General features: G+C 37.7%; 1 long non-coding RNA gene across 1 annotated transcript; it reads right to left on the bottom strand.

Annotated features, from left to right (window-relative positions):
- Nucleotides 1–16,135: 16,135 nt before the first annotated feature.
- On the bottom strand, nucleotides 16,136–20,217 carry LOC129768101 (uncharacterized). Its single transcript, XR_008741632.1, has 4 exons — nucleotides 19,298–20,217; nucleotides 17,583–17,954; nucleotides 17,080–17,450; nucleotides 16,136–17,014 (listed from the first exon to the last, which is right to left on the bottom strand). It is a non-coding gene; the product is annotated as an uncharacterized LOC129768101 (long non-coding RNA).
- Between the last annotated feature and the right edge of the window lie 5,183 nt (nucleotides 20,218–25,400).

Genomic DNA, 25,400 nt, shown 5'->3' with positions numbered 1-25,400 from the left:
CTCAACGAGCGGTCCACAACCGACAGAGGAGCCGTAAGGGTGTGGTCTAAATAATCATATGGGTTTCAGAATATTATATCCAGATTTTATTGGCTATTGTTTTGAATGATAGGCAATATTATGTTGATCATTTACAGGATATGTTTCGGAATAACATCGCTTTAACCTTGTTGACCAACTTCAAACGTTTTTCAAATCCGTCTCAAACGCACGCACAACATCCATCGACATTTCATTCAAAAATCGAAGGATCGAAACCTTTAATTGGCCCAAAGTGGACATCTTTTAATCGTTTACCATCGACAGCATGTATGACCATATCAAGTGATCCAAGCAGTTTAGATCTGGTAAACTAGGAGGTCGTTCATCTTTGGCTAAAAATTCGGTCAAATTTCGCCAGTTCGAACCAGATTCGCAGTATGGGAAGGCCCTCCATCCTGCTGAAACACGTAATGACCATTCCCGTACAATCTTTCCATGCATGGCTTTATAAAATTCCGCGAAACATTTGTTTTATAATATAAAGTGTTATTTTTAACTTCTTTCGCAATAAAAACAAGTGGTAGTTTGCCTCGTTTGTTAATATCTTGCCAAACCATCACGGATGCGATGCTTTGGAAGGCCCACTTCTGTCGCTTTGGCCATTGTGAGACTGTTGCAAGACAAATAACTGGTTCCATCCAAATAGACAAAGTCTTGTCCACCGTTGCCCTTTCAAACCATTTCTTTTTCGAAGCTTCTGAAACTCCACGATCTTTACATTTCCTTAAGTTTGACAGACACCAGTGTGTTCGTTTCACCTGAAAATCCATCATTACTTAGTTCTCGAATTATGCAGAAATTTGTATTTCATTTGTGTGGCAGCCCCCTCTCATCGAGGGGAATAGGCCTCGTGCCACCATAGAAAAAAAAACAGGAAGTGGGTTATATCTATGGTATAACCGCACGGGTGACGTAGGACTATCGTTGATCTAGAGATCATTTGTTTGAAGTTGTATCTAAATCCATTCAATTCCAAGGGGAACTGGCAGATTATTTTGCAGCAACGATGACATCTTTCCGGATACTTCTCGATTCTTCTCGAAGTCCACTAGTGGTTAATCCTAACTCGATAACAACCTGTTGATTGCACTTGATTGAAAAATCACAAAACCAATTGTATTTGGTCGCAGTATTATATGAATAGAAAACATTGAAATAAACTCTTTCGCTTGAATGTAATTTTCAATTCCAAGGGGAACTGGCATTTTTCAGCAACGATCACTTCTTTCCAGGTTTCTTCTCGGTAACCACCAAACGAAAAGAGTTGCGCGCGTGTATGTGTGTGTGTGGCGGCTGCTTCGATGTCTTCCCAGGGAACCGTTTTTCGATGCTGATACTCTCTTGGTCACCTTGTCTTCTCCTTCTGATCGATCGGCTTTTCTGCGCTCCTTTTGCGTTTCAGGTCAGATCAGGTGATGAATCCCTCGATCCCTCGCCGTCCAGCACGTTCAGCTCGTTCTGTAATGATGTTGTCTTGTCGATGTCCTCACGAAAAATAAATACGTTTCACCACCAGAATATCGCTTGAGTATGCTTTTTGTGCATGATTAAATCGAGAGAAGGTGTGGTTTACGATGGCAATTTGGAAGGCAAACTAGAGGGGAATGATTATAATATATTGGATACGAAATATATATTGGATACGAAAATATCCCAATGATGGTGAAGAATAATCTTCAGAAGCTTTCCTGCTAATTACACTTGGTTGAAAAATTACAAAATCAAATGTATTTGGTCGCTGTGTTATATGATTAGAAAACATTAAAATAAACTCTTTCACATGAATGTATTTTTGAATTCCCAGGGGGAACTGGCAGATTGTTTTTCAGCAACGATTAGATCATTCCGGAATTTTCTCGATGCTGAATGGCATCCAAACGAAAAGAATTCCGCGCATGTATGTGTGTGTGGGTGTTGCTTCGATGTCTTCCCGGGGAACCGTTTGTGGCATCACTCTCCTCCTGATGGATTCCCTTCTGGCCTCAGGTGCACAAACAGGTTCTTGGTGGCAGCGTTCATCCGCGCTCATGCTCCAATCGCTGTTCAATTATAACTGAGTGGATTTCCGAGTGGCGCTCGCTTATATACCGATTGGTGATTTCAATAGCCTGTTTTGAAAGCAATTTTAAGGCTATTGCCTCCTTAAACATTCACACGCCAAATTTGGCTCTATTTGCATGATTAGTTTTCGAATTAAACAGAAATTTGTGTTTCATTTGTATGGCAGCCCCCCATAAGAAAAGGGGGAGGGGTCTCAAACTATCATAAGAACCTTCCCCGGCCCCAAAAACCCCTACATACAAATTTTCACGTCGATCGGTTCAGTAATTTCCAAATCCTCAAGAATTAAGTGCGCTACACATACAACTTCCCGTCACCGTGAAATCAACGCAAAGGAATGAAATGTCAAATATTCTGCCATGTAGCATTCACATACACAATCACCGGCATCTTTGACGTCGGCAAAATAAATCCAAGAGAATAGTTGAAGAGACGATGACGGTAACGCTGTATGTGTAGCACACTTTAGACGGACAGACAGACGGAAATCCATATGTGTCGCCTAGTTGCAAAACCGGCCATCTCCAACAATAAATATTTTACAGGAAAGACGATTTTCTGTAGCATCATCCCAGAATTTTGCAACTCATTCTGAAGTTGTCGCTTTTGCAGCAAATCATGATTTTCAAACGCGTGTTTTATAGGTTCAATTTTGGCACTGTTTCTCACCGCCAATAAGTAGAGCAATGTATCTAAGGTCTGAAAACCGAAAAAACGAATTTCTCAAATTTTAGGAGTTGGCCGATTTTGCAACTAGACGACACAATATATAGATTGGTTGTTCAGCTTGACATATTCACATTGCTTATCCAGCTTATTATTGCTCATTGATGAAGTGTACAACTTTTTGAAAATCGATGACTGTTAATAGTGAACGTTACCCAACACACTGTACTGTTCGCAATAAATCTCCCAGTCTTCACAACAGACTTTATCGCTCCAACCTCCGTTCTGTAGAAAACCTTTCCTTGAACCAGTACCTTCTTATTATGCTTGGTTATAAAAAATCTCTTAGTAGGGTTAAAATATAGAGATTGGTTGTTCAGCTTGACATATCCACATTGCTTATACAGCTTATTATTGCTTCTTGATGAAGTGTACAACTTTTTGAAAATCGATGACTGTTAATAGTGAACGTTACCCAACACAATTTATCAATTGAACCGGAAAATCAGGGAAGGTAAAGCAAAGGGGGGTTTCTCACACACCAGACCAGGGAACGGTTGGGATATTTATTTGGAATCATAGGCGCGGAAATATTAGAGGAAACTATTTTTCCCCCCAAATAAGGCGACCGATATGTCGATAGAATGGCTAAATTTCTTCAGTAATATTAAAATAATTGACAGAGATCCTCGCGTGCAATTTGACAAAGTTCTCTCGAAAAAAGTTTGCATTTTCAACGTCATTATTACATTTTGAATTTTAAGCTAAATTGTATTCATAATTTTTAGCCTATCGACGTTATTACGCAAAGAAAGAAATGAGTGAACCCCTATGTCAGGAATTCTCTCTTGGAACTTCTCAGATGGAAAAATATATTGTCTATTCGAGGAATATTTAAGAAGTTTCTCGGCGACCTTCTCTGGTTGCCAAAAGTAACCTCGATCGAGACAATACAACAGACAAAAAAATGAAATATTGTACGAGTGATGGATAAAAATATATCGTTCGAGAGTTTATAGAGCTGTTTTATCAGTGACTCAGTTCAAATGAATATCATTTTCGGAATCTCATCTCGCCGAATAGTTGAGAGTTCGCGTCTTGAGAATCACATCATTCATCACAGTGAAACCTGATTCATCGTACTCATTCCCACTAACTTCTTGACGTAGGACTACGTCTTTCATTTCTATACCGGGGTGTAAAATCAAAGTTTCGAAAACGAAAGCGTTACGCCGGAGACCGAGATTTTGAGTGTTAATAGCTCCTAAACAACTGAACGAAATGGTATGATAAACACTTCATTCGAAAGATAAAATGTCTACGCGTTCTATACTTGTTACTTTCTGATCCAAAAACTTGTTTCAATAGTCTTAAATTTGCTTTCAAAATAGGCTATTGAAATCACCAATCGGTATATAAGCGAGCGCCGCTCGGAAATCCACTCAGTTCTAATTGAACAGCGATTGGAGCATGTTGTCGCTGTTGTGGTGAAGCTCTTCATTTATCATGAAAGCGCGGATGAACGGTGTCACCAAGAGCCTGTTTGTGCACCTTAGGCCAGAAGGGAATCCATCAGGAGGAGAGTGATGCTACAAACGGTTCCCCGGGAAGATCTCGAAGCAGCCGCTACACACACACATACACGCACGGAATTCTTTCCGTTTGGATCGAGAAAGATCCAGAAAATAATCTGCCAGTTCCTCTAGGAATTTAAAAATACATTCATGTGAAAGAGTTTATTTGAATGTTTTCTATCCATGTAACACTGTGACCAAATATGTTTTAATCAAGTACTATTAACAGATGGTTATCGAGTTAGCATTAACCACTGGTGGGCTTCCAGTATCGAGGAAAATGTGGAAATATCTAATCGATACTGAAAATAATCTGCCAGTTCCTCTGGGAATTTAAAATTACATTCATATGAAAGAGTTTATTTTAATGTTTTCTATCCATGTAACACTGTGACCAAATACATTAGGTTTTGTGATTTTTCAATCAATCGCAATCAACAGGATAGCTTCTGAAGATTATTCTTCCCCATCAGTAGGATATTTCCGTATCCAATATTGGATGCATAAAACCTTGTGCCTCCAACGTAACGCTCTCGTTTTCGAAGTTCTCCAAATATTCATTCATTCAGAATGAATTCAGATTCAACTTCATACAAATGATCTCTAAATCAACGATAGTCCTACGTCACCCTTGCGGTTATACCATAGATATAACCCACTTCCTGTTTTTTTCTTCAATGATAATCGCAAGGGAACCACGCTCTAGAGGCGACTCTTCTGGCCTTCGGGCGAAAATATCATACTCACATTCCTTCCCTTCCCCTAGTGACTGTAAGGACCTGGCCGGCGTCGTTGTTGACTATTTGAAGTTCGAATCACCAAAACTTGCACAATGAGAATGATTTGCAAATCCCAAACGTCATTCAGTGTGTTTTTGTACCATTTCGCTGGTTCAGATTAATCACGGAGATCTAATACGACGTGTACAGTTTATCCATACTCAAGATCAACCTCAAGCTGGATACAAATACTAAATTTCAAAACAATCTTGACGTCATTAAGTATGTAGCAGATAGTGTTGCGCATTACGTAGAAACATCGAACTCATTTCGATGCGGCAAACCAGAAACGATAAACCGCATCCTACGGTAACCAATCACGAGCGGCGGAAGAAGGTTCATTCTGCATGCTTTCGTCATTTCATTCATCCGTTATCTGCCTTTTCGCTACATCATATTGAGCGCCGAAAATATAGCTCTCCAAAACGAACAAGACCTAATGAAACAGCGATGGGACGCAATCGTGTCTATACCATTTACACAAAAACAACCGGTTCAATAAATTACACCAGACGTTCTTTACCGTATAGTCATACAGCGTGAATAGCGTCATAGATCCGATAATGCTGTCGCGTACAATTATTTTGATTCAATATGTATGTCATGTTTCTTTCCCGTTGTATCAACCTGAGTGTAGGGATCCCTTATTTTTGAAATAATTCGTTCATCAGCTAATCGAATAGTTTTCAGCAGTTTGTTATTCGATACGATTAATCGGCCCAAATAATCGATTAATCGATTAATCGTCACACTGAGAGAAATAATTAGTTAGATTAAGATCATTTACTAGAAAGCCATATGGAATGGAAAAAGTGTTCATTCCGCCTGAAAATCAATTATCATCTTTTACTCACCCCTAAAGTCGTTAACGAAGCTCAATTCACGTTGACGGCATTGAGCTTCGTTTACGAACTTAGGGGAGCGTTAAAGATAATGATTAGTTTTCAGGATAAAACTGCAGCGGCCGTACATTTTTTTCTCTCTGAGTTTGGATCGATTAATCGACGTAAATTATTCGTTCGTTTCGATTAATAGTTGTGCAGTGTTCGTTCGATTAATAATCGATTTCAGTAGGAAGTATTCGATCAATCGATTAATCGAACGATTATCAGGGATCACTACCTGGGTGAAGGGATGCATTCCAGGGAACGTTGTTTTTATAATTTAAATGGTGAATCAATTAAATGATTCCAATTGCTCTAATTAACCGTAAACTGGTAAAATGGGAGTGTTTTCAATCCCAGACGTTACATCACTCTCACCAAAACCTTTTTCAAATAAATAAATACTTTATAATAAACCCTAGAAATTTACAAAACGAAAAGTTTTTACATCCCATTTCCGAGTATTCAGAAACTATGATATCCCGACTTGTTTAGGGCAGAATAAGGCATTTTCTAATCACTCGATTGCCCTTCGCTAATGTTATTGCACCCATCAGAAAGCAGTTAACACGTTCCATCATAAAGAATAATTAAGCTAGATCTGGGCTATGCGGAGTCGATCAAATTCATTTTCAAATGCATTTTGCTTGAAAAAAAAACTCTTGCACCTTTTTTCCCCATGCTGTCTTTTTTCGCATGCTGTCAGATGTTTCTCCTGTAAAAGGAGCAAACATTTTCGTGACTCGGGCTTAGTTTATTTACTTCTTTGATCGAACCAGAATTGAAATAAATGTTTTAATTTGCGTAATTCGTATTTTTTAGTTGATTTAATGATTTTTTTCTGTATTAAAGTGGCTTTCAACACTTTTGGCTGGTTGGTTACCCTTACCTTTCATTTCGGAAGAATAATAAACACCTAACATTTGGCGTAGAGTGAAATTGAATAATCATTAAATTTATATGTGTTTGGAAGTCAATAGTGCTGAAAATCCAGTATCTTTCAAAGGCCCTTATGATTTGAAGTTAGGTCCTTATGATTTGAAAAGCTGGCATGAATTAATGCAAAGATGTAGCTCGTTTATTTCTATTAATTCGATGATTTTTACCTTCAATAACAATACTTTCTCTATGTAGTGGATTATTATAAGAAGAGTAAAACTTTTTTCCCTCCCTAATTATTGGATCTCTTTTGACATTTCTATTGGATTTTTGACGTAGGATTACGTCTTTTGGGGACATATTGGGCTACAAATTGAAAATCGAAAATCGAGCACATCGTGAAAATTGTCCAATTTCAAACGCTTAATGCTCAGTAATTTCATGATGGATTGATGAGATTTTTGCGTCAATAGATTTCGGTACTCCATAACAATTTTTTATAATGAACAAAATAATATATGTCATTAAACTAACTATCGAACAATGAAAAATCTCAACCCCTATCCTAAAGGAAATACCCACTTCTGATTGGTCGAAATTGACGACACATGCGGCGGGTCCCTAACAGAGACATCGAAACCAAGCTGCCTGGGGAAAATCGGCATTGCAAATACATGAAAGTAGGGGGAATTCTTGTTCCAACCGAAATGTGTTCCCTAACAGAGACATCAAAACCAAGCTGCCTGGGGTAAATCGGCATTGTAAATACATGAAAGCAGGGGAAACTCTTGTTCCTACCGAAATGTGTTCCCTAACAGAGACATCAAAACCAAGCTGCCTGGGGGAAATCGGCATTGCAAATACGTAAAAGCAGGGGGAGCTTTTGTTCCTACCGAAATGTATTCCCTAACAGAGATATCAAAATCAAGGTGCCCGGTGGAAATCGGGATTACAAATACAGTAGAACCTCGATTATCCGCGAGCGGTTGATCCGCGGTGCGGATTATCCGCGAAGGTGAGTTCCCTAGTAATTATATGAACCTTCCCGAAATTTGTCAGTGAATGGTAGAGCCATCCTTTTTTGTTTCAGTCTTGGCTTTCACATTATCTGATCAATGATGAACACGACCTTACAGATGGATAGTTCAATAATTTCTGTATTGATGAAACATTGTTTTCATGCTAAAATATTTTTTAGTGTTTGTACCTCATTTTAGTCATCTATTGCGTTATCTGCGATTTTGGTTATACGCGATGACCTGGCCCGACTATTTCGCGGATAATCGGGGTTCTACTGTATATGCAAGTCGAGGACATTTTTATATTTCAAGTAAGGTGATTGATACGATTAATTCCAGCAAATAAAATTTAAATTTGAAACTTTAATGTTGGTTGCTTCGTGAAATTTCATATCAATGACCGATCGTGTGTTGTGAAAAATTTAGCACAAGTGTAAGTGTAAAATTGTATATGGTAGCAGTTGTGTTAAAGATGATTTGATATATGGAACGATTTATTTCAACTTTCATAAATAAAAACCAAGGTGTGTTTACGCTCAAGAACAGGTCGTTTGGTTCAAGCTGTCTGTTTTGTTGTGTTCATTTTCACCCAAGGAAAATTTATACGGCGAGAAAAATTGGCAAAGTGAAGAAATATTAGAAAAAGTGATTTCCCATATGCTCTACATATAGTATTGGTTGTTGTTAGTCCAATTAAAATTCACATTGGGTTGAATAAACGCTCAGAGAGTAAAAATTATGAAACAAAATTCCTTTTTCCATTTCAAATGTGTTTTCTCTATATTAAAGTAACATGTTTTTACTGATGAGAAAAAATGATAATTGTGTTCGGTATTGGTAATTATGTTATTATGTTACATTGGTGAGTTTTTTTTTATTTCATCCATACATAATACAGGAGGCATCTCGTCTAGGATCACAGAGGGCGGTTTTCATCATATTTCGTTCCACTTCGGTATCTGTTATGTGATACGCCCCATCCAACGACTGTTTACCATCCTTCCGTCATCATCACTCGGTAAACACTGCTGGAGTGAACAAACAATACCCAACAGCCAAACAAAACGGCCCTTTTCAGGGCCACCAAATCATTATCTAAGAGTTTAACGATGTAATTCTTCGAACATATCCAAAATCATCAGAAAGCCTAACGTTATCCTACGTCAACTATGCGGTCGTGCTTCGGACACAACCCTCCTGTGACTTTTTTTGACAACCACTTTGATTCTATCCGCATGAATCAACTGTGCCTACAGTGTATACTTTAAGATTATTTCTTATGTTTAATCGAACAAAAAAACTATTGATTTTTTATGTTAAAAATAATTGAGTGACTCAGAACGAAAGGGATGTAAGTGATTTGATCGATTTCTCTTCATCAACTTTTTCTTTAGTTAATAACTCATCTGCAAAAACGTTCCAATTTGATTTTGCTATAGAATCCGGTAGATGAAGTTCTGACCTATTTTCCACATAGAGGTATGTGTTTGCAGCTAAGTTATTACCAAAAGAGAGAGTCGATGTAGAGAAATCGATGATGTCACTTATACCTCTTTCATTTTGAGCCCCTCAGTTGTAGTTGTGGGATCTCTTTCATGAACTATTACAAATAAACGAAAATATCTTCGGAGTTTTTCAAACTTCTTGCACACGCAAACGAAATGTTCGACCGAGTTGTGGACCTAACACAAATTGCAGTGGCTGTTGCTCAATCCTCCCTTATCCTTCTCACTTCTTGGAACCTCGTAGTGAAGCCCTTTATCTTCCGGTTTAGTAACTGGTTTCTTTTTTTCTGACCAAAATGTGCTAAAGGAATCGGTGGTCCACAGCTTTGGGCACTGCTTAATAACAGTGCGTCAGTAATAGTCTGTTGTAACCGAATCCAGCAAAATGGTCGGCCGCTTCATTGCCGGCTATGCCACTATTCCCGGGAACCCATATTAGGACTGTGTCTGGTAACGTGTACTTCCTGATGTTTTGTATCCGTGTATGCCTGGACCCAGATGAAATCAATGGCGCTTGCAGAATCGGTGGCGTATGTATCGGTTTGATCAACGGAATCGTGGTGGCCTCAAATATGCCGATTGTTTCGGACGAAAACACCTGGTGAATGTCGCTGAGGTTCTTGCTAGAGATTAAAAGACTATTGTAAAAGCTTATCTCGAAATCAACTCCAAAAATCCGTCGGTGTATCCAATCTAATAGTTACGGGATTTCCCTGAAATCAGTTCAACAAAGGTTTGGGTTTTTCAAACCCACAGAACTTGCTCAAAGTGGGAAGTTGGTCCTGATAGCTTTTATCTCTAGCACTCGGACAGCTGACAACCTCGTTCGTTCGTTCCGACCCAGAGCTGTCTAGCTATCGGTGGAAGGTTGGTTTGCGTCATCTGCTGCATGATTTCGTTGGTTAATATAATCATGTGCGTCTCCTCCCTACCACTAATTTAGCGAGGAAGCCCACGGTTCTGGAAACAATCGCAGCGTCAACGAGGATGTCAGTCCCAGTGATAAACGTTTTTCTAACGAAAAGCTTAATGTCGGCCCCTAGGTACCAACACGGGGCTCAACTCTTGCGCTACGAGCGATGCCTATAGGCGACATCCGCGCGACGACCTGTGTGTAAGAGTGTCGCTTATAGACGACATCAGGGTGATACTGCACATCGATCACACCAGCGCGATATGCACACTTTTCGACGTTCAACGGTATCACTCTGCACACTGCCGTAGCGAAAGGGTTAAGGGTAATAGCATTTACCATTCGTTTTAATCTAGGAAGTTAAATGATTTATTTTTGCATCACGGCAACGCACCTGTTAGGGTTCCAACTCGTTTCGTATCCTCCCTATTCTTCAGATTTCAATCCCATTGACTTCTATTATATTATTACTTCAATTTGAAGAAATGACTAGCGGGAAACGACTGAAATAGTATTTTATGCGAAGTAATTTTGTAACGGATAAAAAATCAAATGGTTTAAAAATCTGAAGTTTGACAGATGCTTGTTTATTTTGTCTAGAATGTTTATGTAACACTTTTTTTTTAATTGAAAAGGTTTCCCATTAGTTTTGCCAGAATTTTTTTTTTTCAAAAAAGATTATTCTATTGTTCCCCTACTTTTATCAAATCCAGACAGTGGGCTTCAGGGAGATTGAATGTTTTAGAATATGGTTTACAATTCTGTATAATTCTGACATTTAGTTTATTGTTTTTCATTTATTTTTATTTTTTAATTTTTGCAGCAAGATATGTAAAGTTTGCCTCAGCAAAGCCAGACATTTACCGCAAATACCGTCCAACTTCTCTGAGAAAAGAAGAAAAGTTGGACTTTTTATCAAGAAAATCTATTGAGAAGGGGCATTTGATGAGTGGACTTAGGACAAATGGATGCGAAGAAGCATAATTTGATCGGCTAAGACGGGATTTGGGATCGGGATTCAAGCGAATATTGCGCTTATATACGAAGTTGAATTCGATTTCTACCTAATACGTGCGCTCAGATTGACTTCTGGTGCACATAATCGACCATTTGAGAATTCACAAAATGTTTGAAACTCAATGCTCATTACTGAAAAATTACTAAAACTGAAACTACGTATTTGAGATGTTCGACACGTCGTCGGAAATTTAAACTTTAGTGCCAAAAAATTCAAACATTTTCTCTGCTCTGTTTGTTGATACAATATCTGTTTTTTGCTTGCGTCATGGAACATTTTTCATTCATTTTCACTAGTGATCTCGTTTTTATGTCAAATACCTTATTTCGTACCATAAACATGCATAAATTGTCGAGAAGTGAGATCGTCGATCTGAAGCTTAATTTTCTTCCAAACAACAAAACCAACACATTTTCACTTTATGTGAATCGAACCAATCAAGATCCTTCACGAATGACCTAGTATCCACATTTGCTGAAGATTCCAAGACGTACATACATAACTTACGCAAAGCCACATTCATTTTCGTCGTTTCATTCCATCTCAGCTACTAGTAAACCCTTTTCAAATGTGCAAGCAAACTGCCGCAGTAACGCCATCATTACTGAGCACACTTTTCGCTCTCAGGTAACACTGTAATTTAAAAGGGACACACTTCATCAAAACCATGACACGATCTCTATCCCTCATAAAAACCTTCACTGCACTTAACTTTCACATCATCGAATCAAGAATAGTGGAGCACAAAATACGCTTTTTGTTTATTTATACGATCAATTATTGTTATTTGAACTGGGGCTGGGGAAATAAAACTTCACGTGAGAACAGGAATATTTTCTAATCCTATCTTTGAAGCACCCTGAAGCGTGCGTATTCGCATGAACAGTAACATAAACATTAGTGCTATGCCGTCAACGAATCGTTGAACGACCTCTGAGTCATACCGCTATTTCTAGACGCCATCAATTTCCATTCAAAGTTGACCCTGGAGGGAAACCATGAATGGTGTCGCACATAATTATGCTATCCAGTACAGACAGCATATGCAATCAAATCAACATTCATCACACCGATTGACGAGATTGCTAACAGTTAGAATGTCGTGCCACATGCTAGTAATAAATTATAGAAATACACTCACACAATGCTGAATTAATAAATCGTTCTTATTAACTAAGCATAGTAATCAGAACCACAACTAAACTAAAAACCACAACGAGCGCAACAGAAAACACGATCGCGGACGACGACGGTTAAAGAACAACTGAGGAACGGTCCAATGTATACAGACAAAACTGTGCGAAAGAGAAAAGTCGCTCAAAAAATTGCTCATGGAGTCGATACGTAGGGTTGATTATAGTTGTGAATGAAACTCCAAACAGCACCTCTGACGCTGTCAGTCGTGATCGCTTTGCGAATGCTACAACAACACAGCGATTGTGATCGTGGTGTAAACAAAACTCGCATTCGGCAATCGGGTCTGCGATCGCTGTCAATTGAATAAAGTACGCTACACCTACAGCGTCACCGTCACCGTCCCGTCAACTATTCTCTTGGACTTATTTTGCCGACGTCAAAGTTGCCGGTGATGGTGTATGTGAATGCTACCATACGATTTCCATGGGAGAATATTTGACATTTCATTCCTTTACGTTACTTCACGATGACGGGACGTTGTATGAGTAGCGCACTTTAAGGAGGCTGTCCCGTGTATGTCGCAATACAATGAATTGCAGGTTCGATTGATTACAGTTAATGGGTATACCACCTAAAAATAATTCACCAGAACTGATTCATCTGAAAGAGATAACGAACGGTTGCCTAACAGGGTTGTGAATTTTGTGATTCGAAAAATACAGTCCTGTATTCTGACAGCTGTCAAACGCTGAGCGTCAATCGATAATCGCGTGAATTATTGTATGTATGTGTTGCGGAATCGCTCTCCAGCAATAGTAGGAATGTTCGCATCACGAATATACTCACGAGTAAATGCTCACTTAATTGATATCCGCCACATTCACGAGTTTGTTTATAAATGTCAGAGTAGAACTGTTTTCTATGTTTATTTTTTTGAGAATGAGCATTCCCGAACGAATAATGATCGAAAGCTTAATTACAGATCACCATATCGAAACCGATGTTCAGTATTATTTAAACACCGGCAATATTACTTGAGGTAGTATGTCTTAAGGTCCATTTGATAAAAAGTATTAAATGTTTGGCTTCGGACAAACAGTGTACGTTTGCCTTTGGTGGATACTGTCGCGTGGCCAAGCTAGTCCGGGCAACTATTACTTTGAATCCCGACAGAGGGCCGTGGTCCTCTGGCGCGAAAGTCGGAGATTTTGAAGACCCGAGCAGGATCCCCCTTACAATGGTTTGTCCAAAAAACGATCATGGTTTGTTCTGCTTTAGAAATCACCATTTTTGAATAAAACATTCGAATTCTCAAGTAGATGTTGCATTTATCGTTGCTTGAGTTTACTGTCATCATATTGATCCATTCATAATTTAGTCCTTCTTCAGAATATTGCATTTTCTTGGCATTCTAAAAGTGTTCTCCTAAGTACACTCAACATAGAGAAACTTTATTTATGGTATTCGCGAAGGACACAACAAACAAACTGAAGCGCGCCAAGCGGTTGCCATAGAAATCATGTGGACAAAACAACATTAATTAATTGGACAACTCGTGATCAGCATTGAGTTCATCAAAATGCGTTAATTTAATGATTTAGCTATGTAAATCTGATACAAATGGTGTGCAAGAATGATGTTTACAATATTTGTGAGTATTGGCAATTTACCGACATCTACGCACAGAAAGCCTTATTCTGCAGCCTGATTCGTAGTGGCTTAGAATACGCGACCCCTGTTTGGGCACCTTATCACGTATCCATGGTCGTCAGAATTGAAAGAATACAGAAGCGCTTTATTCGATTCGCTTTACGAATCCTACCATGGAATGACTCGTCAAATCTGCCTGATTATCCTGCCCGCTGCATGTTAATCAAAATGGAAACATTAAATGCCAGGCGCAGAGCAATTCAGCAACTAATGGTCTTTGACATTCTACGTGGCAACATTGACTGTCCTCAACTCTTGCAGGACATTCCTCTATACGTGTCCCCACGACAACTGAGGAACTCACACATTGTCGCTGTCCCCGCACACCAGACCGGTTACGGTTACTTTAACCCTTTCGACACAGCTCTCCGTGCTTTTAACGATATTAATGACTGTTTTGACTATGAAATCAATCGATGCGTGTTTCAAAATAGAATCAAGATTTTTAGGAGTAATTAGTAATCTGTACGTTTAAATCGAAGACGAATAAATAAATAAATAATTATAATCCAGAAAAGGTCTGAATACGTGCCAAATAATCATCTGGTGATCGATTAAAAGTAAGCTCGAATGAAGGGCGCATTGACACCAATAGATGGTCTATTTTATAATCCTTTATTCATTCAAAAAAGTGGACAAACCATGATCATATTTTCGACTGGACAAACCAAAATCATTCACTTTATAAGCATTGGAAAACCCCTAGAAACGTCCTGGGAATTGGGGAGAATATAAGTATAAAAATTTATACGAACTGATTAGCCTTCAATTAGCAAATTAACATTGAAAACATTACCTGCCAGCACAAGATAGCAGATGTTTTATCAACGAACCACTCTTTTGCTTCTAAAGTCGAAAGCCTTGTTCGACAACTCATTTACCAATAGCATTGATAGCTGCCTAGATCTTGATGCTTGATGCATATGCTCACCACTTCTAAAAGGTTATCGTCCTCTTAGGTGAATACAAACACTAAAATTGGATCTTGAGGTACACTAGTTTTTCGTGGAGGCGCCTAGAACTGGTATACCCAACTATTACCTTGAAGGTCCGGTTTGTCGTGAGGTTTTTCACAAAGTGCAGCAGTTTACCGTCTGTCAATATCTTCAGAATCTGGGTCATGCGGATAGAATCAAATTGGTTGCCGAAAAGAATCCAACAGAAATGTCAAAAGAGATCCTATAATCAGGGCATAATCATAATCAGCCTCATAATATCAGTTACAAGTTACGAGGCTAGAAGCTACAAGTTCTGATATTTTGCGTTGCATAATAATCTTGCCTCGGATTACTAATATTAGTACGTATTTCATTGGTAACGCATCTTCGTTTTATTGGTAACATCTCATTTATCTGTCAAAGTTAAAGTTTCTTTATCGATATTATGGGTTTTCCCACTGTTGATATGTGAATTCCCTGACATATCTCAGTATTTGAAAGCTCGATGTAAGATGTAAAACATTTTTTACTGTTTGCTGTTATATTTTGTTTACGCAACATTCACTTGTAAGGCCGTCTACACATTAGGCAACAGCAACCCGATCTATGTTGGCGATGTCAATCGCATCGCCAACCCACTCTACATTGTTGTGTCGAATTGGTCCCAACAAATGGTGTCGACAACGGTACCGATATCGTTCCATTTTGCAATCATTTTGTCAACCTACTCTTCGTATTCGACAACCAATTATGAGACAACACTGTGCCAATCTGGCACCACGTCGACCGACCGCAGCTCTACTCGATTTTTATTATGGCTTTGTAAGTGTTCGAGAAAATTGAAAAGAAATGAAAAGAAATCTACGTTATTTACAAACAATTATTTTAATGTATAAATTTTACAAAATATCATTGAATATATAATAAATACAATATTATAGTTGATCTTCATTGCTGGTGCAACATTTGTTTCATTTCTAGTGATAATTTTTTCCAATTTCTTCGTCGTAATCGTCGGCCTAATTCGTGCTCCACAGCGGCGACAGCAGAAGCTTATTCCGGAGATATCGAAAGATCGGATGATCAGCACATTTGATTGAAAGTACAGTTGCATGATAATTGATGAGTTTTAACTACACACCCCAATTTGCAATTGATGTTGCACAATAAGATAAGCTACAGTTTGCGATAAGAGATGGTGATGATAAAATTCTCTCGAATAATGCTTCCGAGATTGTAAATTCACAACGGAAAACCAGCGATCGGACGAAAAACTATCGTTGGAGTTGCTTTTGAGACATACATACAGTTGTACTGATGTTATTGATGATCAGCATATGGAGCAGCATCTGATGTTATTTCATCAGCATCTGATGTTATTTCATCAGCATCTGATGTTATTTCATCTTTGGCAGTAGTACTCTAGATTAGCTTTGACAGCTACTTCTTCAACCGTTGACTTGTTGTCCTATTACTGTTTTGTTCCCTATTACTAGTGTAACTAGTAACTCCTTAGGGGTTTAGCACTAGTTGGCGACGTGAGCTGAATTTATCATTGAATTGTGACTTCTGCCTGCATGTCATGGTGGATACTTCTGAATCCTACTCAAACACAATAATTCCATCATGATTAACGGGTATGGAAGCACATAATAGTACCATCAGTCATTTTCGTCTGATTCACATTCGATTCACATCATGGAGATCGTCTTTCTCTACACCTTTCTACACACCGATTGATTGTTGTTCGTTTTTTTAATCCTTATTCGATACTTTCATCTTCCAGTTTTCCATCATGTTCCATTCTTAATGAATCTTCTTCGTGTTACTGTGATCTACTTCTCAGTTGTTGTGGATGATTTTTCAGTGGAAACCGATCGGGGCGACTACTATAGAAGAAAGTATAACAAATGTTAATATAATTCGAACTCACTTCTACGAATCGAAATACTACCTTCATTTTCAAAATTACTGATTCTCCATCGTCTCTGTCAAAACTACCTTCATTCAATGCATCCTCATCTTGGCCGTAAACATCACCGATCAAGTCGAAAAATGCCGTTGTTATGAGAACAATCAGCAGCAACAACTGAAATGAGATAAAAAGTGATCAACACCAGTATTCAATACTACCATCATTCATTTTATCATCCTCATCTTATTTGTAGATATCATCGGTTGAGTAAGACTCGTCGTAAGATAAACGCTTCGATTTCGCTCTATTAAAGTCATTTCTCAATCGCTGGTGTTTCCAGCTGTATGTGTTCCCCAGGATGGTGTTCGTGTTTTTTCTAGCACATGAAATATTAGCCGCAACAGCAACAACTGAAATGAAGTGGAGGTGAATTTTTGTGGGCCGAAAGTAATGTCAATAAAGACTTTTTGTACGAGCAAGTAATTTGGCTTAGGCTTGATTATCTTGCTCGCTGAAAGAAAAAATATCTTAGCAATACTTACAACGTGGAAAATAGTTGTAATTGTAACAGAAGATGCTATTTGCGACTGTTTCTTCAAACAGCTAATACGTACTCGCCTTGTTGTTTTGAATGACAGTTCAGCGAAAGAGTGAAAAGGAAATCTATGCAGTGATGCCATTTCACTCAGTACAAGTAATTATAGCTGAAACGATAGGCAGTGTTGCTTGAAGGGGACATGGCGGGGATAGATTCCAGCACCTTTGTAGCATTTCCCGTCGCTCGGTCGACATGGTGCTTATAAACGCTCGAAAATATAGGAATCTGGGAACTCAGCTCTGCACATTGAGACAACTCAAACGCGTTGAATTCGTTAAGTTTTTATCCGTCATAATCACTAACAGAGATGCCATTTCTTTAATTAAATAAGAAAAGCGAATTATGATTTTTCTCTTGACATTTTTCCTGATATGAGCGAAAAGAAAAAATACAATTACTTGATTTTGAAAACGGCATCAAAATTAAAATTTGTGAGAGTTTTTAAAATCTAAAATGAAGTCAAAGTGGGCTGCTTTAAAATACAATTTGCACTACAACAGAAAAATCTGTTTATCTGGCATTCCTGAATGACATTCTATTGAAAGTGCTACAGCTCATATAACAAAACAAAAATTCAAATTTGATTTTTGATTTGAAAAGCATACCGTCGTGTCAATATTTAACAAAATTTAACGTAAGTGAATTTCAGAATCGTATTTTTGCGAAATTCTGTATTATTTTTATAATTTGGATTCTTTCTCGTAGTTACGATACCACAAACTTAACTATACGTTTGTGCAATCTATCTGTTAACTATAAATGATTACCCAATAGAATTTATACTTATTATTTTAAGTATTTTGTGCTAGAATCAAGAATATTGTAGATTTTCGAATCAGAAAACTTTTGGTCGATTATTTCTCGAAAACTATAACATATAAATGTTGAACTTGAAAAGGAAAAAGAACATGCGATAGAATATCGAACTAATGGAGTTAACGAACCATATGGACTTTACATTTTTGATACTTTGAGAAAACGTTTAATTTTTATCTGGAAAAAAACTTCACCAGAAGATTATTTGTAGCTGCAAAGGAGTTGCAAATTCCGGATAATAAATTTTTGTGCTTCTACCGGATGGCGAAGAGCACGTATTCCAACTTGGTCCAACTAATTCCTCCTGCAATTCAAAAAAAGAATACGCAGTTGAGAGAATGTGTGGATGGAGAGGAAAGGTTGCTCTGAGGTAAAACCATCAACCTATGAATACATTTTATTATCCATTATCGCTGTTATATACTCCGAATTTTGGGATAGATTTAAACTTCTATAGACTTCCAACTGTTTTGTATAGTACTAGCCAACAAAAAACAAGTACCTCGTCGTGCATTGTGCTAGAAGGAGCACTACATTATAAAATGTAGTGCATTTGAAAAAATGCCGCATAAGGAAAAGATGAATATAATTCAAATTAGGAGATTATGCAGTAATTGTTTACTGTGGAACTTGCGGAAAATGCCACCATACGTGGTTACATCCGGGCCACGAGAGCCCAAGAAACAAAATACAACACAACGTCGAACCACCGTGGAGACGATCAGCTCCACCTGCAACAGTTACAAACGAAACGAAAAATTCTTCAATAAACCAAAAACAAGATGGAGAGTCAGTAGCTTTTCTATTTGTATAAACTAAAGTTTAAATATATTAATCACATACCTGACATCTGTACTTTTTTTCCAATTTCTATCCTTGCCATTTCAGTTTCATCTTTTTTTGCATAGCCAGGAAGTGTGAAGTTGTACAGTATTGGATGTTTCTCCACTTCCTGCACTAGCATGATGTTGATCTGCTGCTCGTTCATGTTCCTGAAAATTCTTCAATTTTAGATCGCTTTATTAGAAAATAACATATATCATTTGTAAAATTATATATTGAAGTAGCAAAATACTTACCTTTTGTTCGTGTTTCTATGAAGTGGGCCTCTTTTGACTGTTTAATGCTGCTGGCTATCACCACTGACAAATATTTATCTTAACGACGCATAAATTGAAATGTCAACAGAAATTGAACGAAAAGGTTGCCGACACTTGGCAGCTGGCAACATAGGTCGGACCAACTTTTTCGATTCAACTCAGCATGTCGAGTCGCGCGCGATTTGTGTCGACAACTTTTTCGTTCAATTGTTGTTGACATTTGGATTTCTGCGTTCGTTGAGTTGTTAGTGGTAATATAAAACAATGTTTACAAAAATAGAAGTGCCTTTTCTAAGTTGAATGCGATTTTTACTGTCTAATATTATTAGCGAACTAAGGTAAATATGCTTCTTTTAGCTCGTTGCCGTTAATTACAATAATGTTTCTATTGATTCATATAGATATCCTGAAGATACACAAATCTGTCCAGATTCCCGGTGAAACCGAGTTTTGCTATCGTTGTTCGATAACACCATATGCGAAGATGTGAATACTATTGGCGATAGATCTCTGAAAAGGACTAGCATTTGAGTTTGGAGGTACTGTACAGAATTGTGATCGATGTATCATTCGAAGTTTTGTGTTTTGTTTTTGTAGTAATGGTCATACTTGAATTTGCATTCCTTTCATCATCAATTATATATTCGTTATGGTTCAATTGGATCTACAGGGTTTTCCAACTTTAAATTCCGAAAGTAAATTGAAATAAAACACACTTAGAATTCGAATTTCGATGAATCTTTTATTTCAAATTAAAGTTTGGTTTATGCCATTATGTATGAAATACAACATCATTCAAATGTCCACCTAGGGCTTCCTCGCAAACGTTGATCCGGCACAGGTAATCTTCGATGACTTTTCGGCACATATGGGGCGGTATCTCGGTCATAACTTCACGAATGTTGTCTTTCAAATGTTCAAGAGTTTGCGGAGAGTTGGCATAGACACGGTCTTTCGCATAACCCCACAAAAAAAAGTCTAGCGGGTTCAAATCGCATGATCTGGACGGCCAATTCGCGAAATTATGCGTCCCTCAAATTTCGTTCGCAATATGGCCATGATCGGTCGTGCAGTGTTTGGATTTCGATCAAAATCAAATGATACACAATGTGTCATGCAAGTAAACTCTCACGAACATATAACCAAACATGAGAGGATCATTCAGATACTTGTATGAATGTCAGCAATCACTTTTGTAACATTTAGTGATTAAACTAAGAGAGGAACGAAGACTGTTGTTTGCATATTCGAGTTGTATCAAACATGGCACACTATTTTCGAAGCCTGCATACAAGTTTGAACCGCATATATCGTCTCATTTTACTATAGCGAAACCCACTGCACAGACAAGTGTAAAGTAATAAATGATACAAGAAAAATTACGTCATCATTACGTCACCATTTGCGGAGAGCAGCGAATGGGAAAAGAGATAAAACGCGAGTTTTTGCTTCTCACTGGAGCGGTGTTGCTAGTAAAACTATGCGGTCTATATGAATATACACATTTCAAGGGATAGCGGCGTTAAAAATGGAAAATATAATCTGACTACCCTTCCCTTAGCCTCTATCGAGCTAAATAATCATATAGTTTGCACTCTCTGAGACTTAAAAATCAGGATCTGCTACATTAGCTGAATATGAATCTTTCGCTTTGCGTTGTCCGTATGATCCTGCTGTTTCATGATGCATGGAGAGGTCGGTATGCATATGTTAGAGGCAAAGAAGAAAATAAGCTTTCTGCACTAAAAGCGTATATGATAGCTTTGCTTGCATGCTGGTGTGCAATGAAGTGCGAGCCGATGCAGAGTTGTCTCGTTCTCTTTTGTGTCGTGATTTGCAGCACATAACAATAATAGAATACCGCTGGGGGAAATGTTTCCTGAAAGATCATATTTGAACGAACGAAAGCGATTTTTTCAATGAGTGGATCATTTGGCAATCACTGGTCGTGTTGTGTGGCGCCGTCCTGCTGAAATCACATGTCATCCGTATCCATATCTTCAATTTGTGGCAAAAAAAATGGTTAACATGCGGCCATAGCGCTCACCATTCACAGTTACCGTCTCGCCGTCCTCATTTTCAAAGAAATACGGCCCGATGACTCCACCAGACCATAATGCGCACCAAACAGTGACTTTTGGCGGATGCAATGGCCTCTCAACAATCACGTGTGGATTTTCTGAGCCCCATATACGGAAATTTTGGGTGTTCAAATAGCCACCGAGCTCGAATCGCTGAAGGAAATTTGATGCGAAAATTCAGCATTTTGCTGCTGTTGTTCGTTCACCCAATCGACGTATGCCCGACGCATTCCATGCTCACCACGCTCTAATTTTTGTACCAGTTGGACTTTATATGAATGTAGGTGCAAGTCCAAATGCAAAATTCGTCACAATGATGTGTTTGACAAGCCCAATTGCTGAGCACGCCGTGGAATCAAAACATTCGGTTCATCCTCCACACTGGCAGCAACAGCAGCAATATTTTCGGCCGAACGCACATTACGTAGATACACAGGTTTCACAATATCCGCTACGGATCCAGTTTGTTCGAATGTATGCACTACATTAGCGATTGTGTGCTCTGTAGGCCGTCCATGACGACCAAAATCCGTCCGTAATGCTCGAAAAACATTTGCCGGGTTTTCATCATTTTTATAGTATAATTTAACTAAATTAACACGTTGTGCGATGCTAAAACGATCCATATTGTAAAATGACAGACATTTAACTAACGATATGACGCTTTGGTTGACAGCTATGTCAAACGGTTGTCAGCGCAGGGCTGTATACTTTCGGAAGCCCGAAATTGAAAACCCTGTATTTTGGATCAATCAGTGAAGTGAATCGAATGTCAATTAAACCTGTTACTGTAAACAAGATTATCTTGAGAACCCTAAATGAGAAGTTTAAACTTCCGAATTGTACCAAAGTTATTCGAACAGTGAAATTGATTAACATTATCGTTATATGAAAAGAAAAAAGAAAAAAAAATCAATACTTCTTAAACCTGAAAATCCGTTATTTTCATTTTCGCTTTCCAAAATCGGAACACGAAGCTCAATGCCCTCAAAGCCAATAGGAGCTGTTTTGGGAAAAAGTACGTGTTTTATGTACTTTTATGTACTCAAATTGAGCAGAAATTTTCATTTAAATTTTACCAATATGAAACTGCTTTTAGGTATTCTAATATGATAGAGAGTAATGTGCCTCCCAAACACGAATGTTACCAGCAGACACCGACACTGTACATTTGTCATCACGGATAGGAGCTGAAGCACTTTTGAAAAAAAATCGACAAGGAATGCCAGGTGTGCTGATTTTCCTACAAAAGTGCCAATTTTATTTTAAATGTACACATTTTGATTTTATTGTAGAGTTTTCAAAATTCGCACATAATTTTTGATGACATTTGCAAAATTAGTCAGTTTTGTTTTTTTTTTCTTTTTGCTAGAGCTAAGAAAAATCTCACTTAAAGTAGATTTTTTTTCAAATACATTTCCCGTAGTTCACTCTTTATAAGATTTTCCTTGTCAATTAAAGAAATGGCATGCCAGAGATTATGCAGATTATGATGACAGATGAAAACTTAACGATAACGTCATGTTTGAGTTGCCTCAATGTGCAGAGCTGAGTTTGCGATACGATTGACATCGCCAACATAGATCGTGTTGCAGTTGCCTAATGTGTAGAAGGCCTAACACTAATAATAGTAGTATAAACAACTTGTAATATTAGACTTGTAGATTTGTACTTCTAGATTCATTATGCAACAGTAATCTACATGTTACACGACTAATATTATTAGTGAAATTTAGATTATGCAAAAGGGGGGAAAAGTGTCCTTTTTCTTAGAATAATTCACTACATAGAGGATGTACTGTTATCAAAGGCAAAAATAATCGAATTATAAAAATATATATATTATAAAATATTATAAAAATGAATTTATTCGCTGTCATAGAAATGAAACATAATACACATATTTCAACCAAACATATTCCAACCAAACATGACAATTGATTTTTTTAATGTGATAAAACGCATTCCTATATTTTCTTCTATCTTTGTAAATAAAAACGGATCACCGAATGTGTTGATAAGAGCAAAACTAGAGAAAGGAATTGTCCGATTTAGGGCTGTCTTTATTCTATCATATTTTCTGTATCAAACATTTATTCCATGTAACGGAGAAACATGTTATTTGCAAGTGGTTGAAAAATCTTGAACGAGGATTGTGGATAGATTTTCTAATCAATGAACAGTTCTGCGATTGGACATATGAACGAGCGCTTAGTAAAAAACGTGAATGTGATAACGAAAAATTTTGCGCGGGACGAAGTTTGCCGGGTCAGCTACTATAAATATATATATATATATATATATATATATATATATATATATATATATATATATATATATATATATATATATATTCCATTTTCAGACAACTCTATGGCTCGATTTATGGCACGCGGATGCGTGGCATACTCAAAGAGTCCAACTCGAATTATGAAAACATGTCCTACAAATTATCGTTTCATCGATTCCCAATAGTTGTGACCATTCGGAACAAATGGCTTCGATTCTTCGGACAGGACCTAAACAGCAATACTTAAAACATGTATATTTGCTCGCTTCACATCAGTCCAGATTGTTTCATGCATATCGATGGGTCGGATGTACAATATCGTCGAATACTGATACGAATAGGTAAATTTAAACAAATCCAGATTATACAATTAGTATACAAAATAGTTTATTTTTAGCTGTTCCTACGGTCAGAAAGTCCAACGATTCTCATGCCTCGGGAAATCAAAACCGGAAGGCTCGGCGAAAGGTCTTTATTGGCATAAAACAAGACTTGAATCCATTAAAAACATCCGTAATATCCGCAGAGTCGGTCCAGTATTCTAATACTATGGGAGGAAACATGACTATCCAGAGAGGGATATTCCGTCAAAAGAAATCGGGATCAGCATCATCAACATCTCTAATGAGAAACCTAGCGATTCGGCCGGTTCTGATAGCTTAATTCTAGCACTGCGGCAAGAGATGCACTAGTCAGTCCAGACTACCATAAACGTACCCTGGTTTGATAGAACGAATTATTTCACATAATGTTGTGTTGTATACTGTTGAAATTGAAAGAAAGAATGCATAATACATCATTTACTATCGCATCCGCTAGCAAAACATACCTCTTTTATTTGTTAAATTACTCACTTGTTTTATTATTTCCACTGTTGATGTCTCACGCGAAATAAATGATAGATAAATTTGCCGTCTAATGGTATATATTATAACATATATCGTTAGAACGATACTGCGTAATATGCATTTGAAAACTCTTAATAAACGTAACATTTTTCGTAGAGTTACCCCCTATATAGAAATGAAAGACGTAGTCTTACGTCAAAAGTAAATGTTCATTCATAGTTTTTATTTTCAAAGCGTTATTCCACCTGAGAACTTATTGCCATTTCCGCTTCACACCAATGGAACACGAAGATTGATTCCAGAAACACATAATTCAACTGGGCTAGCAACGATTCCATTGTAGAACATATGAGTTTTTTTTTCTAACTTTCTCTCAAAGCTTTTCAAAGATTTCAAAATTTTAACCATGACATAACAATGATCTACGGGCAGAGATGAATACAACAATATAAAGGCAGCTTCAATCGGACGATTCCGTTTTAATTTGTATATATAGAAGAAATCAACTTCGTTAGCGCAAACATCGAATGAACTAACAACGCTTGTCATGGTGGTATGTGGACAGCCCCTTTGGTGCTAGTTGTTAGTATCAGAAACATGGCTACCTATGAGAGGGCTGGTACTAAT

This window comes from Toxorhynchites rutilus, chromosome 2 (genome assembly GCF_029784135.1).
Source record: "Toxorhynchites rutilus septentrionalis strain SRP chromosome 2, ASM2978413v1, whole genome shotgun sequence".
NCBI lineage: Eukaryota > Metazoa > Arthropoda > Insecta > Diptera > Culicidae > Toxorhynchites > Toxorhynchites rutilus.
The sequence above is the reverse complement of the archived record's forward strand: the minus strand, read 5'-3'. Positions and strand labels throughout refer to the sequence as shown.